The 14,614-nt window shown below is 41.7% G+C and overlaps 1 protein-coding gene across 2 annotated transcripts in view; it reads left to right on the top strand.

Moving 5' to 3' along the window:
- Nucleotides 1-14,614, top strand: part of ankrd11 (ankyrin repeat domain 11) — a 132,801-nt gene that overhangs the window by 23,500 nt on the left and 94,687 nt on the right. For both annotated transcript variants that reach the window (XM_078400844.1, XM_078400845.1), the window contains exon 2: nt 13,579-13,650. The gene's annotated coding sequence lies outside the window, so the exon portion shown is untranslated. The remainder of the gene's footprint in view (nt 1-13,578; nt 13,651-14,614) is intronic.

The raw sequence follows: 14,614 nt of genomic DNA, 5'->3' as shown, positions 1-14,614 counted from the left end.
TCCTCTTCTGAGCCAATATCCTAAGAATTATGTCCCTTGTTACATTCAGTTGGCTATGTTAGCAAGCCAGATTGTTCACATGCCCAGTTTTAGACTGTCATAATGTTCAATCTAATGAATGATGTCATGGGAAGGATGTACTCAAAGCATCCGGGAATAAATAAAAGTTCACAATTTGTTTCTTGAATTTTTGTTGCATAATTATTCAAAGTAGAAAAGAGGTTTTGGGGATTGCATAGAAAATATTGCCCATGCATCAGGAACAGATTCCCTGCAAAATCCAAAAAGGAGCAAATCAAATTATCCACTTGCTCGACCATGAGGTACCACTGGCACCATTTGTCTTCTCTTCTCTTTCAACTATTTACCTCATTAAATACCTCGGAAACCAACAAAAACCATGATTAAATCATCCTTGATCTTGAGGAGCTGCCAAAGAAATAGAGACAGGGCGGCACGGTAGCGCAGCGGTAGAGTTGCTGCTTTACAGCGAATGCAGCGCCGGAGACTCAGGTTCGATCCTGACTACGGGTGCTGCACTGTAAGGAGTTTGTACGTTCTCCCCGTGACCTGCGTGGGTTTTCTCCGAGATCTTCGGTTTCCTCCCACACTCCAAAGACGTACAGGTATGTAGGTTAATTGGCTGGGTAAATGTAAAAATTGTCCCTAGTGGGTGTAGGATAGTGTTAATGTGCGGGGATCGCTGGGCGGCACAGACTTGGAGGGCCGAAAAGGCCTGTTTCCGGCTGTATATATATGATATGATGATATGATAGTTCTGATGTTTCCGTTCTCAACGATTGTTGCTGGTAATGCTTATTGCATTTTGGGTCTGTTTGAATTTGATTAGTTGTTTGAGTTTCATTTTGTGGGCTTTAACGGATGTCCACTTTGCTAAATTACTTGTATCTTTGGAACAATACCCTGATTAACAGAGGAGTGAATTGGATCTCCTCCAAAATGTCACCAAATGATTGTGGATTAAGTTCCAGAATGTTTAGCCTCAAAACTGGATGAAGGCTAAATCTGTACAATATCAAACATTGTTGCAGAAACATGCAAATTAACATGGTAGTGCAAAAGTAATTTGTAAATCCTTCCCAGCATCCTCTCCAACTGTAGCAGGTAGAGGTGATGAATTGGTTGGCACATTGCATTCAACTCAAAACCTGATGCTTGGGGAGAGTGTTTTTTGTGCAAGCCAACCCAGACGCAGTTGAAATCCAGTCCAATATCAAATGAAATATTAACTCCTACAAGAATAATCAATGATGCTGAACACGGAACTAACTAAGATGTTGGTTTTCCTGCTTTGCTGGTGACTAATGCCATTAGAAGATTAATTTTAGGGCTTGTTGTCTTGGCTCATAATAGAACACGGAACATCATGACAAACTAAGTGCACAATTTCATCTCTTTGTGTAATTGATTTGCTTTATGATAGTATGCCTGATCTATTTTCGTTGTTTTTGATTAATATGGTACGATTTAATTCACTTTGTAATTTTTCTTGCATTTCGAACAAATGTTTCTGTCATAGGTATCTTACCTCTTATTTCTGCTGTGCTTTTTGTGAGGATGTTCGTATCTCCCTGTTAATTTCAGTGGTTTCTGCCTTGGTGTAACTGAATCAGCCATATTACCTCTGAATTATATTAGAAAGGAACTGCATATGCTGGTTTAAACCTAAAATGGACACAAGGCTGGAGGAACTCAGTGGGACAAGGCAGCATCCCTGGAGAGAAGGAATGGGTGACATTTCAGGTCAAGACCCTTCTTCAGAGTGGTTATGGATACGGGAAACGAGAGATATAGACGTTGATGTAACGAGATAAAGAATAATGAATGAAAGATATGCAAAAAAGTAATGATGGTAAAGGTAACAGGCCATTGTCAGCTATTTGTAGGGTGAAGATGAGAAGCTCGTGTGACTTGGGTGAGGGAGGGATAGAGAGAGGGAATGCCAGGGCTACCTGAAGTTAGAGAAATCAATATTCATACCACTGGGCTGTAAGCTGCCCAAGCGAAATATGAGATGCTGTTCCTCCAATTTGCGTTTAGCCTCACTGACAATGGAGGAGACCTAGGACAGAAAGGTCTGTATGGGAATGGGATGGAGAATTAATGTGTTTAGTAACCGGGGGATCAGGTAGGTTCAGACAGACTGAGTAAAGGTATTCAGCGAAACGATCACCCGGTCGGTCACTTATACATTGGCGAGACCAAACATAGACTGGTCGATCATTTCGCTGAGTTACTCCAGCCTTTTGCATCTAACCTCTTAATTATAGTACTGTGACCAGCTATTAACCAGCAGGTGTGATTAATTAGACACATTTTATTTTTGCTAATTTTAAACTATTGGTTTTAATTTTTAATTTTCCCATTTTACTGAAAGTTCTTGTTGTTTTTCAGCAATGCATTATGAATTGGCCATTGTGCAGTCATTGGTGCATATCCTTTGATATTTATTCATTATCAAATGTTCTTGGGTTTCTATTGATGTTGTGTAGTGTATTGAGATGGTGGAATATTAGTATCTGTGATGGGAAGTCTCCAGGAAGAGATGAGATTATTAATTTATTTGACATTTCTGGTTGATAGCTGTAAACAATGCAACAACGAAGCATCTGTCTGCCAGGGGGAAAGTGTTTGCCTTTTGTTCATATGTGCTTAACATTATTTTTAGATGTTTAATTTTGGATGGAACTTTTTCAGTGTATGATTTTAGCAGAAACCCATTCTTTTGCCATTAAGATTAGCTGCTGTACTATTTGATGTTAATGTGCCTTTTGACATCAGTCATATTTCTGCATATTTTTTCCATTCTCTACAAAACAAAAGCAGTATATTTGTAAATTGATGTCTATAGCAGTGTTTGTGATAGTCACTCATGAATTACTAGTTTATTGCACAAGGGAGCTGAGCTGATTGCCAGTTTGCCGTTGAGCCTCCCACCTGGCTCGTCGGCATGATTGCCTGGTTGGATCTAAAGCCCCAAGAGTGGGACTGATGAGAGATCAACCACTGTTTTTGGCATTGGAATATATCGTTCATAAGAGTCGGGAGTGGCGGGAAACTGGAAGAGAGGTGGGGGAGGGACAGGGACAAAGCTTGGCAAGTGAGAGATGGAAACAGATCAGGGTATGGCAGATGGTTGGACAAAGGCAAGAGATGAAAAGATCAAGTGAGAGATAAGATATATGGATATAAAAGGCATGTAAAGTGAAGCCAGAGGGAGAAATATGGGTGAAACGAGATATGTGGGGTTTAGTTTAGAGATGCAGCGCAGAAATAGGCCCTTTGCCCCACCGAGTCCGCGCCGACCAGCGACCCCCGCACACTAACACTATCCTACATACACTAGGAACAATTTACAATTTTACTGAAGCCAATTAGCCTGCAATCCTATACGTCTTTGGAGTGTGGGCAGAAAACCCACGCAGGTCACGGGGAGAACGTACAAACTCAACTACGAAAACGCTGTAAAGCAGCAACTCTTCCGCTGGGCTATCTTAATTTATTTTTGAAACAATCTGAGGGGCCAAGACTATTTTTTTTTTTATAAAAACAATCGGCATCCCTCCTATCAAGAGCATAGGAGGAAATAGTATCCAGTATCCAAATTTAAAAGATGAAACATGGTACAATAGACAATAGGTGCAGTAGTAGGCCATTCAGCTCTTTGAGCCAGCACCGCCATTCAATGTGATCATGGCTGATCATTCTCAATCAATACCCCGTTCCTGCCTTCTCCCCATACCCCCTGACTCCACTATCCTTAAGAGCTCTATCTAGCTCTTTCTTGAATGTATTCAGAGAATTGGCCTCCACTGCCTTCTGAGGCAGAGAATTTCACAGATTCACAACTCTCTGACTGAAAACGTTTTTCTTCATCTCCGTTCTAAATGGCCTACCCCATATTCTTAAACTGTGGCCCCTTGTTCTGGACTCCCCCAACATTGGGAACATGTTTCCTGCCTCTAACGTGTCCAACCCCTTAATAATCTTATATGTTTCGATAAGATCCCCTCTGATCCTTCTAAATTCCAGTGCAGACAAGCCAAGTCGCTCCAGTCTTTCAACATATGACAGTCCCACCATTCCGGGAATTAACCTAGTAAACCTACGATGCACGCCCTCAATATCAAGAATATCCTTCCTCAAATTTGGAGACCAAAACTGCACACAGTACTCCAGGTGCGGTCTCACTAGAGCCCTGTACAACTGCAGAAGGACCTCTTTGCTCCTATACTCAACTCCTCTTGTTATGAAGGCCAACATTCCATTGGCTTTTTTCACTGCCTGCTGTACCTGTATGCTTCCTTTCAGTGACTGATGCACTAGGACACCCAGATCTCGTTGTACGTCCCCTTTTCCTAACTAGCCACCATTCAGATAATACTCTGCGTTCCTATTCTTACCACCAAAGTGGATAACCTCACACTTATCCACATTAAACTGCATCTGCCATGCATCCGCCCACTCACACAACCTGTCCAAGTCACCCTGCAACCTCATAGCATCTCCCTCACAGTTCACACTAACACCCAGCTTTGTATCATCTGCAAATTTGCTAATGGTACTTTTAATTCCTTCATCCAAGTCATTAATGTATATTGTAAATAGCTGCGGTCCCAGCACCGAGCCTTGCGGTACCCCACTCGTTACTGCCTGCCATTCTGAAAGGGACCCATTTATCCCCACTCTTTGCTTTCTGTCTGTCAACCAATTTTCTATCCATGTCAGTACCCTACCCCCAATACCATGTCTTCTAATTTTGCCCACTAATCTCTTATGTGGAACCTTGTCGAAGGCTTTCTGAAAGTGGAAGTACACCACATCCACCGGCTCTCCCCAGTCAATTTTCCTAGTTACATCCTCAAAGAATTCCAGAAGATTAGTCAAGCATGATTTCCCCTTCGTAAATCCATGCTGACTCGGAACAATCCTGTTACTACTATCCAAATGCTCCGCAATCCAAATGACTCCAGCATCTTCCCCGCCACTGATGTAAGACTAACTTGTCTATAATTTCCCGTTTTCTCTCTCCCTCCTTTCTTAAAAAGTGGGACAACATTAGCTACCCTCCAATCCACAGGAACTGATCCTGAATCTCTAGAACATTGGAAAATGATCACCAATGCGTCCACAATTTCTAGCGCCACCTCCTTGTACCCTGGTATGCAGACCATCAGGCCCTGGGGATTTATCGGCCTTCAGTCCCATCAGTCTACCCAACACCATTTCCTGCCTAATGTGGATTTCCTTCAGTTCCTTCGTCACCCTAGAATCTCTTGCCAGTAGAACATCTGGGAGATTGCTTGTATCTTCCTTAGTGAAGACAGATCCAAAGTACCGGTTCAACTCGTCTGCCATTTCCTTGTTCCCCATAATAAATTCCCCTGCTTCTGCCTTCAAGGGACCCAGGCATCTTCAAGGTACGAGGCATTCAAGGTTGGTAGCCTGATCTTTTTAAACAAAAAACAATGATTACTAATGACAGACACAAAATGCTGAAGTAACAGCGGGTCAGGTAGCAACTCTGGAGAAAAGGAAGTTACGGGTCGAGACTCTTCATCGGGCTCAGATATAGTCCGGCAAAGGGTCTCGACCCGAAACATCGGCTATTCCTTTTCTCCAGAGATACTGCCTGACCCGCTGAGTTACTCCAGCATCTTGTGGAGGGGAAATGAAGAAATAGGTGCACATCGAGTTGGAAGGGAAAGAGAGGAGAGGGAAGGGGGAGGGGAGAGAGTTGTTTGTAGGTTAGTTACCCAAAATTGGAGAATTCAATGTTCACACTGTGGGGGGTTGTAAGCTACTCAACAGATAATGAGGTGCCACTTCTCTAGTTTGCATACAACCTCATTCTGGCAAAGGAGGCAGCCCAGGACAGAGGTCATTTTGGAATGGGATTTCTTCTTTCCTTGGTAAATGTGATTTCCTCTCTGCTATCATAGTAGATGGACCCCTCCTCGCCTGTATCCACTTAACACGTGGCTGGATTTGCTCTGCCTTTAATTCCCTTCCAGCTTGCTTTCTTCTCACTGCTAAAGGGTCCCGACCTGCAACGTTACCTATCCATGTTCTTCAGAGATGCTGCCTGACCCGCTGAATTGCTCCAGCACTTTTGTTTTTGTAAACTGGCACCTGTAGTTCCTTTGTCCCCAGTTTATCCAATCTCTTAAAACTGAAGCGTTCCAAAGCAGCATCCTCATGAATAGTTTCTGCATGCTCTAGCTTAATCGTCTTGTACACAAAGAGCAGCGATCAGAACTGCACGCAATATTCCAGGTGCGGCATAGTTTATCGCTTTGTACAACTATAATATAACATCGCAATTCTCCATGATTCAACCGATCAAGGCAAGAGGCTTTCCTCGCTATGCTGACTCCTTGTACTGTCATTTGTCAGGGAACTAAATTTTGTACCCCATGGCCTCTCTGATACTCCCCAGGGCTCTGCCATTAACAGTGTATGTCTTAACCTTGTTTAACTTCCCAAAATGCATCACTTTACACTTCTGAATGAAATTCCTTCATTCATCCCCTTGCCTACTTTTCCAGTTCAGTTATATCTTGTAATCTTAAAACAATCTTCTTTATCGGCTGAAATGTTTAGGAAGGAACAGTAGATGCTGGTTTAAACCGAAGTTAGACACAAAACTGATCATGATACTCCAAGTATGACCATGCCAACTTCTTGTACAACTGTAACATAACATCCCAGCTTCTATATCCAATTCCCTGATTGATGAAGACCAGCGTGCCAAATGCTGCTGTCCTGTACAGTTGTAATACGGCATTCTCAACTCATGTACTCAGTGGCCGAACCAATAAATGTGCACCAACTGCCGCCTTCATACCTTGTGTTGCCACTTTTGGAGAACTAAGTACATGCACCTCAAGTGTGTCTCTGTTCTATAACACACTCCAGAGTCTGACTGTACAAGTCCTTTCCTGGTTTAACTTGCCAAAATGCAACCATTTGCATTTGTGTTGAGTTAAATTCCATCTACCAATCATTTGCCCACTTTCCCAGTTGATCTCGATTCTTTTGTAATTTTGTATATCCTTCACAGTCCATTGTGCAGCCTATTTTTGTGACATCTACAAACGTTTAACTATGGCCCACTGCCTTCTCATCCAAATCGTTGATATAGATGACAAACAAGAGTGGACCCTGTGTAAAAATAACCTGCTGTTCAATCCTCTTATTCCTACCACCATGCCAATTTTGTATCCGATCCCAAGTCATCTAACCTTCTGGACCAACCTTCCATGTAGGACAAAGCTTGCATATGGACAACATCTATCACCCTGCTCTCATCTGTCCTGCAGTGAATAGTATCAATATGGGAGAAATCCAAACTATTCCCACTTTAAAACATTCTATCGTTTACCAGGGTAGGCTTTATTCTAGGTATAACTCATGCTAAGTTTTGTTTCAGTCCTTGGGACATTGTGTTTTGTTGAAGAAGATATGGAGGAGCAAATGCTACTAGTGTTCCAGTAATTTACAATTCTCAAAGTACACATTTTGATCTGTAACCGTAATTATTAGATTGAAATAATCAGTGCATCGGGGTTGCATTAGGGAAATGCCATTCAAGGCATGAAACACAAATCTCTTTCTTTCTCCATGCCACTTGACCTGTTGAGTATTTACAACAGTTTCTCTACTATAGTTGGAAGGGTCTATAGAAACAATGACACAATAATCATTACAACTACGTAGATTCTACACCTTAATAATCATAGAATCACACAGCATGGAAGCAGGCCCTTTTGGCCTAACATGGCAACCAAAGATGCTCCTCAAAGCTAATCCCATATGATCGCATTTGACCCATATCTATCTAAAACATTCATATCCATGTACTTGTCTAACCTTCTAAATGTTATTGTACCTGACTCAAGCACTTATCATGGCAGCTTGTTCCATATTCATACCACTCTGTATGGAAAAAGTTGCCCCTCGTGTTTGTATTTAAATATTTTCCTTCTCGCTTTAACCCAATTCTTCAACGCTGGGACTGCATTCATCTTGACTATAATCCTCATGATTTTATACAGCATAGGAACACCCTGGGGTCTCCTACATTTGAAAGAAGAGTCTTAGCCTGACCAACCAGCCACTTTACCAGGACTCTGGAGACAAAGTTAATGTTGTAAATCTTTTCTGCACTCTTTCCAGCTAAATTACATCTTTGATTTATCAGGGTGGTCAAAACTGAGTACCATACTCCCAAGTGTAGCCTAACCAATGTCGTGCACCTTAACAGCATAATGTCCCAGCTTCTATACTCCATTCCCTTTATCATGCTGTCTCCCTATGATGCCACTTTCAGGGAACTATCCTTGTACTCATCGATCCTCTGAGCTACAACACTCTCCACAGCCCCACTTTTCATTGTGAAAGCCTAATACTGGTTTGACTTCCCAGAATGGAACACCTTGCATTTATCTGAATTAATTCGATTTGCAATTCCTCGGCCCACGTTCCCCAGCTGATCAAGATCCTGCAGATTCTGGATAACCATCTTCACTTTTCATGATGCGACCTACTTTAACGTCATCTACAAACTTACTAACAATGTCATGTACATTGTCATGGGCCCAGCACCAACCCTTGAGGCATAACACTCTTCACAGGTTTCCAGTCTGAAAACAATATTCCACATCACCTTTTGCTTCCTACCATCATGCCATTTAGTTAGCTTTCCCTGGTATCCCATGCAATCTAGCCTTCCAGAATTATGTACCATGTGGAAACTTATCTAAGCCTCGCTGAAATCCACGTAGACTACACCTACCACCTTGCCCATGGCGGTCATCTTCAGTTACTTTAAAAAACAAAACTCAATCATATTTGTGAGCCACTATCTCCCGTGCTCAAAACCATGTTGATGATCCTTCATCAACCTTTGTTTTTTTAAATGCATCAGAACCTCCTCTGATAATTTGCCTATTGCTTGCTGAATAGTTCCCAGGATTTTCTTAGCAGCCCCTGAAATAATGGCACAGATTAGCCATTCTGCAGTCCTCTGGCTCCTCGGCTGTGGGTAAAGATGATGCATTTACCTCTTCCAGTTTTCTTCGATATACCTGATCAAGCCGCAGAGATTTATATACCATCATATGGTTTAAGATGTCCAACACGTGTTCTATTGTAAATCGGGCTATCCCCAAGACATCCTCATTAACTTCCCCAAGTTCCCTAGTCGTCTTGTCTTTCTCCATGGTTAAAAAAAACGCAATATATTTATTAAACGCTTTGCTAATCTCCTGTAGCTACAAACAAAAAAGTCCACTTTGAGCGCACCACTCTTTTTGCTTTGTTTATAATATCTCTTTGGATTCATCTTAATCTCTACCAAAGCGGTCTCATGCACCCTTTTTGCCCGTCTGATTTTCTTAAGTGTGCTGCTGCGTCCTCTGTACGCCTGGGAATCTTTCGATTTTCACTTCCTGTACCTGACTCATGAACAAAATAATCTGAATTAAGTTCTGTAAATGACCCATTTGAAAAAAATGGCCTGATTAACAATAATTGGTGCAGACTTGCATAATTTTTTATACATCAAATTCACCAGAGAGTTAAGAGCTTTAATTACAGTGGAGCACCGTGTGACACAGTAACCCTGTGAAATATTTTCATAGACATTGCAAGACAGAATTCCAAAAGCAAGATTATCCTTGTATTCTATCTTCACTTGCATTGTGAATATTTGTGCATACTCAGCAATTTACAGAGACAAGAATCTATGTTTCAAGTCCAATTTCTCCAAGGAAAGTTACTGGTCAAATACAAACGTTTTTTTCCACCACAAATGCTGGTAAATGTACATCTCTAGTGATTCGTGTTTTTTGGGACGAGGTTATTTGTTCCTTTTTCCACTTAAACTATATAATTCGAACCAATTGGCTGGAACTTTCGTGGAGATCTTCAACTTCTCACTACGATGGTGTGAGTTGCCCTCCTGCTTCAAAAGAACATAAATAATTCTGGCGCTTAAGAAGAGCAAGATGATATGCCTCAATGACTTCTGGCCCAGTTGCAACTCTCGTCCATTGCTTTGACAGGTTGACTATGAAGCACAAATGTCGCCTGTCAAATAAGACAGCGTGTTGTGTTGTGATGTGATGTTATAATATTGGTTGAAGGCTCAAAATCTACCTCATTAATTATTTCAAGATACTCTTTTATAGGATTGGGAGTTTTAAGTGAGAAGGTAAAAAACAATAACATCCTCCCATTTTAAGTTAAATGCAGTAAAACAAAACAAAAAGGACCATTCTTAGGTGACCAACATCTCAGACGGAGTCACTAAGATTTTCAGTATTTGTAGGTGTTCCTGGTTGAATTTGTAGGTGTCCAGGGATAGTTCTGCAGAGTGCTTCCGGGATAGCAGCTCCTGTCAACATGATGTGTTTCTGGATGTTAACGGAAATACCCATTGTATTCAGTGTATAGGGAAAATATTAGGGAAACCATTACAGGTCCTCCAGAGCTTCCGACTGCCTGACTTGTGTACAGCCCATACATGTATGAAAGAGAGGTTGGGAGACCGACCGATAGGGTGAATTTGCTGTCCTTTGTGGGGCAGCAGACATCTGCCTTGTGGAATCTTCATTCTGAGTGGTTGCGTTAAATGCCCTGGTTTAACTACATGTCGCCCTTGGTCGGCCTATGTTCTTATTTAAGTATATTGGTGAGTGTCTGCATTTCCAACCTGTTAATGGTTTGGGTTATGAACAGATGTCAGAAACAGAACCTTGTCATATTTGGGGAGGATTTATGTTAGCATTATTAATTGACCACCATGTGCAATTCTGTAAAGTTCATTTGTCTGCCTGTTATAATTTTCAACGGGGCATTTAACCATTTCTGTTTGCTATCTAATTATCTTTGCTGGTAAGAATTGGGAGTAGATGTGCTGATATCAATAGTTGCCCACATGTCCAGTTTTTACAAAGAACTGTTGAAGTGAAGTGCTATGTGAAGGTAGAGTGTGAGTCTTTGGCTCAAGAGTTTTCGGTGAGGAGGTTGAGACTAACTGCGGCGGATGGCCAGTGGTCAGAAGTGACAGTACGGATGGTTCGTCCAATGAGGCTAAATGATGGAGCTGAGAAACAAGAAAGGGATGGTCACCTTGTTGGGAGCGTACTAAGGACTCCCAAATAGTCAACAGGATTAGAAGGGCAAACATGCCATGAGATTGCAGGCAGATGCAGGACTAATACATTTGTCGTAGTAGGGGATTTTAACTTTAAATTCTAAATTGGGGCAAGGCCAACTTTGAAGGTATTAGACAGGAACTTGCGTTGATTGGAGCAGATCGTTTGAAGGTAAAGGAACACCAGGAAAGTGGGATGTTTATGTGCATAAAGGAAAAAAGGGGTAACCAGTAAGAAAATGGGACTGCTCAGGAATCAGCTCTGGAGTTGCAGGAGATGGGCAAGGTCCTCAGAGTATTTTTCCTCTGTGTTTACCATGGAGAAAGATCCGAAGACCGAGGAACTTGGGACAGTCAATAGAATTGCATTGAGGGCAGTCAGTATTAGTCGAGGAGGTGCTGAGGGTCCTGGTGTGTATGTAGATAGACAAATCTCCCAGGCTTGACCAGATATATCCGAGGGCATTGTGGAAAGCAAGAGAGGAAATTGCAAGTGTCTTCTGAGATTTATGAGTAGTCGTTAAATATGGGTGAGGTGCCAGAATATTGTTTGGTGATAAATTTGTAGGTTGTGTCCCTATTTAAGAATGGCTGCAGAGAAAGCCTGAGAATTACAGGCCAGTGAGCCTAACATCTGTGGTTGGAAAGTTACCAGAGAGTATTCTCGGGGATAAGCTGTACATGCATTTAGATGGACAAGGGCTGATTAGGGACAATCGGCACAGTTTGGTTCGTGGGACATTGTCTCTCATGAATCTGTTTTTTGAAGATGTAACCAAAAAGGTTGATGAGGGCAGAGCTGTAAATGTTGTTTATATTAATTTCAGCAAGGCATTTGAAAAGGTTCTGCATGGTTGACTGCTCTGAAAGTTTAGATCGCACAGGTTCCAAGGAGAGATAGCTGACTGGATGGAAAGTTGGCGTCATGGAAGGAAGCAGAGGGTGATGGTAGAAGGTTGCTTTTCAAAATGAAAGCCTGTGACTAGTGTTGTGCCTCAGGGTTCAGCACTGGACCCATTAGTGTTTGTCTTCTGCACAATAATTTGGATGAGAACCTACAAGGCAGATGACACAAACGTATTGTGGTTAGTGCAGATGGTTGTTAAAAATTGCAGCAGGAGCTTCATCCATTGGGCTGAAGAATGTTTAATGGAATTTAATATAGAGAAATGTGAGGTGTTGCATCTTGGAAAGTCTAACAAAGGCAGGACCTACATAGTAAATGGTATGGCTCATGGGAGCGTTGTAGAGCAGATGGATCTAGGAGTGCGGGTACATAGTTCCTTGAAAGTAGCATCACAAAAGACTTTGGCCTTCATCAGTCAGTATTGAGCGTCGAACGTGAGAGGTAATAGGACAGTTGTATAAGACATTGAGGCTACATTTAGAGTATTATGTTCAGTTTTGCTTGCCATGTTATTGGAAAGATGTCTAGCTGGAAAGGGCGCAGAGAAGATATACGAGGACGTTGTCAGGACTTGAGAGCCTGAGGTATAGGAAGAGGTGGAGCCGGCTGGAACTTTATCCCTTGGAGGATGAAAGGCAATTTTATAGAGGTGTACAAGATCATGAGAAAAATCGATCAGGTAAATGTACAGAGTCTTTGGGAGTTAAGAACCCGGGGGGGGGGGGGGGGGGAGGAGAAGATTTTATAAAACCTGAAGGGTAACCCTTTTTACACACAGGGTGGTGGGTGTATGGAATTACCTGCCAGAGGAGGTAGTTGAGGCAGGTATTATCATATGTTTAAGAGGCATTTTGACAGGTACATGGATTGGTTAGGTTTAGAGCGTTATGGGCTAAGTGTAGGCAGGTGGGACCAGTGTAGATGGGACATGTTGGTCAATGCGTGCAAGTTGGACTGAAAGGCCTGTTTCCACCCTGTATGACTAATCATACGTATTCGAAGCTGAGTTTATTATTGAGGAATCCAATTCGGCAAAAAACACCATTTGAAAAGTAAAAGGGTTTCAAGGTCAGTTTATTGTCACGTGTACCAATGAAATTCGAATTACCATTCAAACTTGACATAGAGAAGAAATGTAAGTATTCAGCCTGTTTGGAAGCTTGTAGAAAAAAAGTGTCCGCAAAACAGCATCGGTTGCAGAGATTCTTGTAATCCTGAGAGATGGCACACTTTCGACTGTTTTGTACTTTATTAGATCAAACTATAACAATCCATGCTCTGTGAAGATAGTTGAGATAAATTTCTAAAATTCCTTGCTCTGCATGCAATTTTTAACTTGAGCTTGGGTGTAAAGATTCTGTTTGGCACAAATGGCGATAGTGAATAATGCTTATGTTTTTGAAACTCACGCTGAGGTGCACACACCATTTCAATTGGTTGGACTTTTGCCTTTTGCTTCTAATTAATTACATCTCAAATATCATTTCAGAGCACTGACATCAAAGCTGGTGCATACCTTTATTGGAACAAATACATGCCTCGGTGGAGAACTATGGAATCAGTAAGTACTATATTTTATTTTTAATATTATGCTACGGTGTGACCTTCCATAGTTTTCAAGCAGATGATTGTACATTCCATGATGTTATCAGAAACTTGGATGGAAAATCTCCTGGGTTTATTTAAATAAAAGTTGGTGTTGCATCATGTCTAAATTCCAAATATATCCTCAATGTTAAACATTATTAACCCACAGCCACTGTTGTAATGTGGATATTTACAGAAGAATGGTGTGGTGGTTGTTATTTTCATTTTGGAATGAACCTAATGCTGCCAAGCTTTTCATGCAAATCAAACTAATTTGAGCATTTCCCTGTCATGTGTATTTTACATCTCTTGTAAATTGATATTGTGGGTCAAACAGAATAAAGGGTGCCATTCATTGGTATGTATTTTATTGAGACGTTGTCCCAAAATGTGGGTTGCATTATCAACAGGTTAAATTCATCTCAATATAACTTTATCAGAATCCTTTTTCTTTTGCATGTCCCAGACACCATTACTGATATTTTCTTATGCTAGATTCATTTTCCTTCCCTTGCAGCATTAATTTCATTGCAATACTCTGGTTCACTCCTCCATGTTTCTTCATCTGCTGATGACTCTCACTTCTTCACGGAGGCCCAGTTTTGAGCTGCTGGGTCTGTTCCAAGTCTCTCAAATTTACCATGATTGTAGTGCCATACAATTGGAAAAAAAAATGGGTCTTCTCTATTTGAAGGTGGCGCAGCAGTAGAGTTGCTGCCTTTCAGCGAATGCAGCGCCGGAGACTCGGGTTCGATCCTGACTACGGGCGCCGTCTGTACGGAGTTTGTACGTTCTCCCCGTGACCTGCGTGGGTTTTCTCTGAGATCTTCGGTTTCCTCCCACACTCCAAAGACGTACAGGTATGTAGGTTAATTGGCTGGGCAAATGTAAAAATTGTCCCTAGGGTGTGTAGGACAGTGTTGGTGTGCGGGGATTGT

The sequence above is a fragment of the Rhinoraja longicauda genome, chromosome 6, assembly GCF_053455715.1.
Source record: "Rhinoraja longicauda isolate Sanriku21f chromosome 6, sRhiLon1.1, whole genome shotgun sequence".
Lineage (NCBI taxonomy): Eukaryota > Metazoa > Chordata > Chondrichthyes > Rajiformes > Arhynchobatidae > Rhinoraja > Rhinoraja longicauda.
Note: the sequence above shows the minus strand (reverse complement) of the source record. Positions and strands in the feature narration are given on the sequence as shown.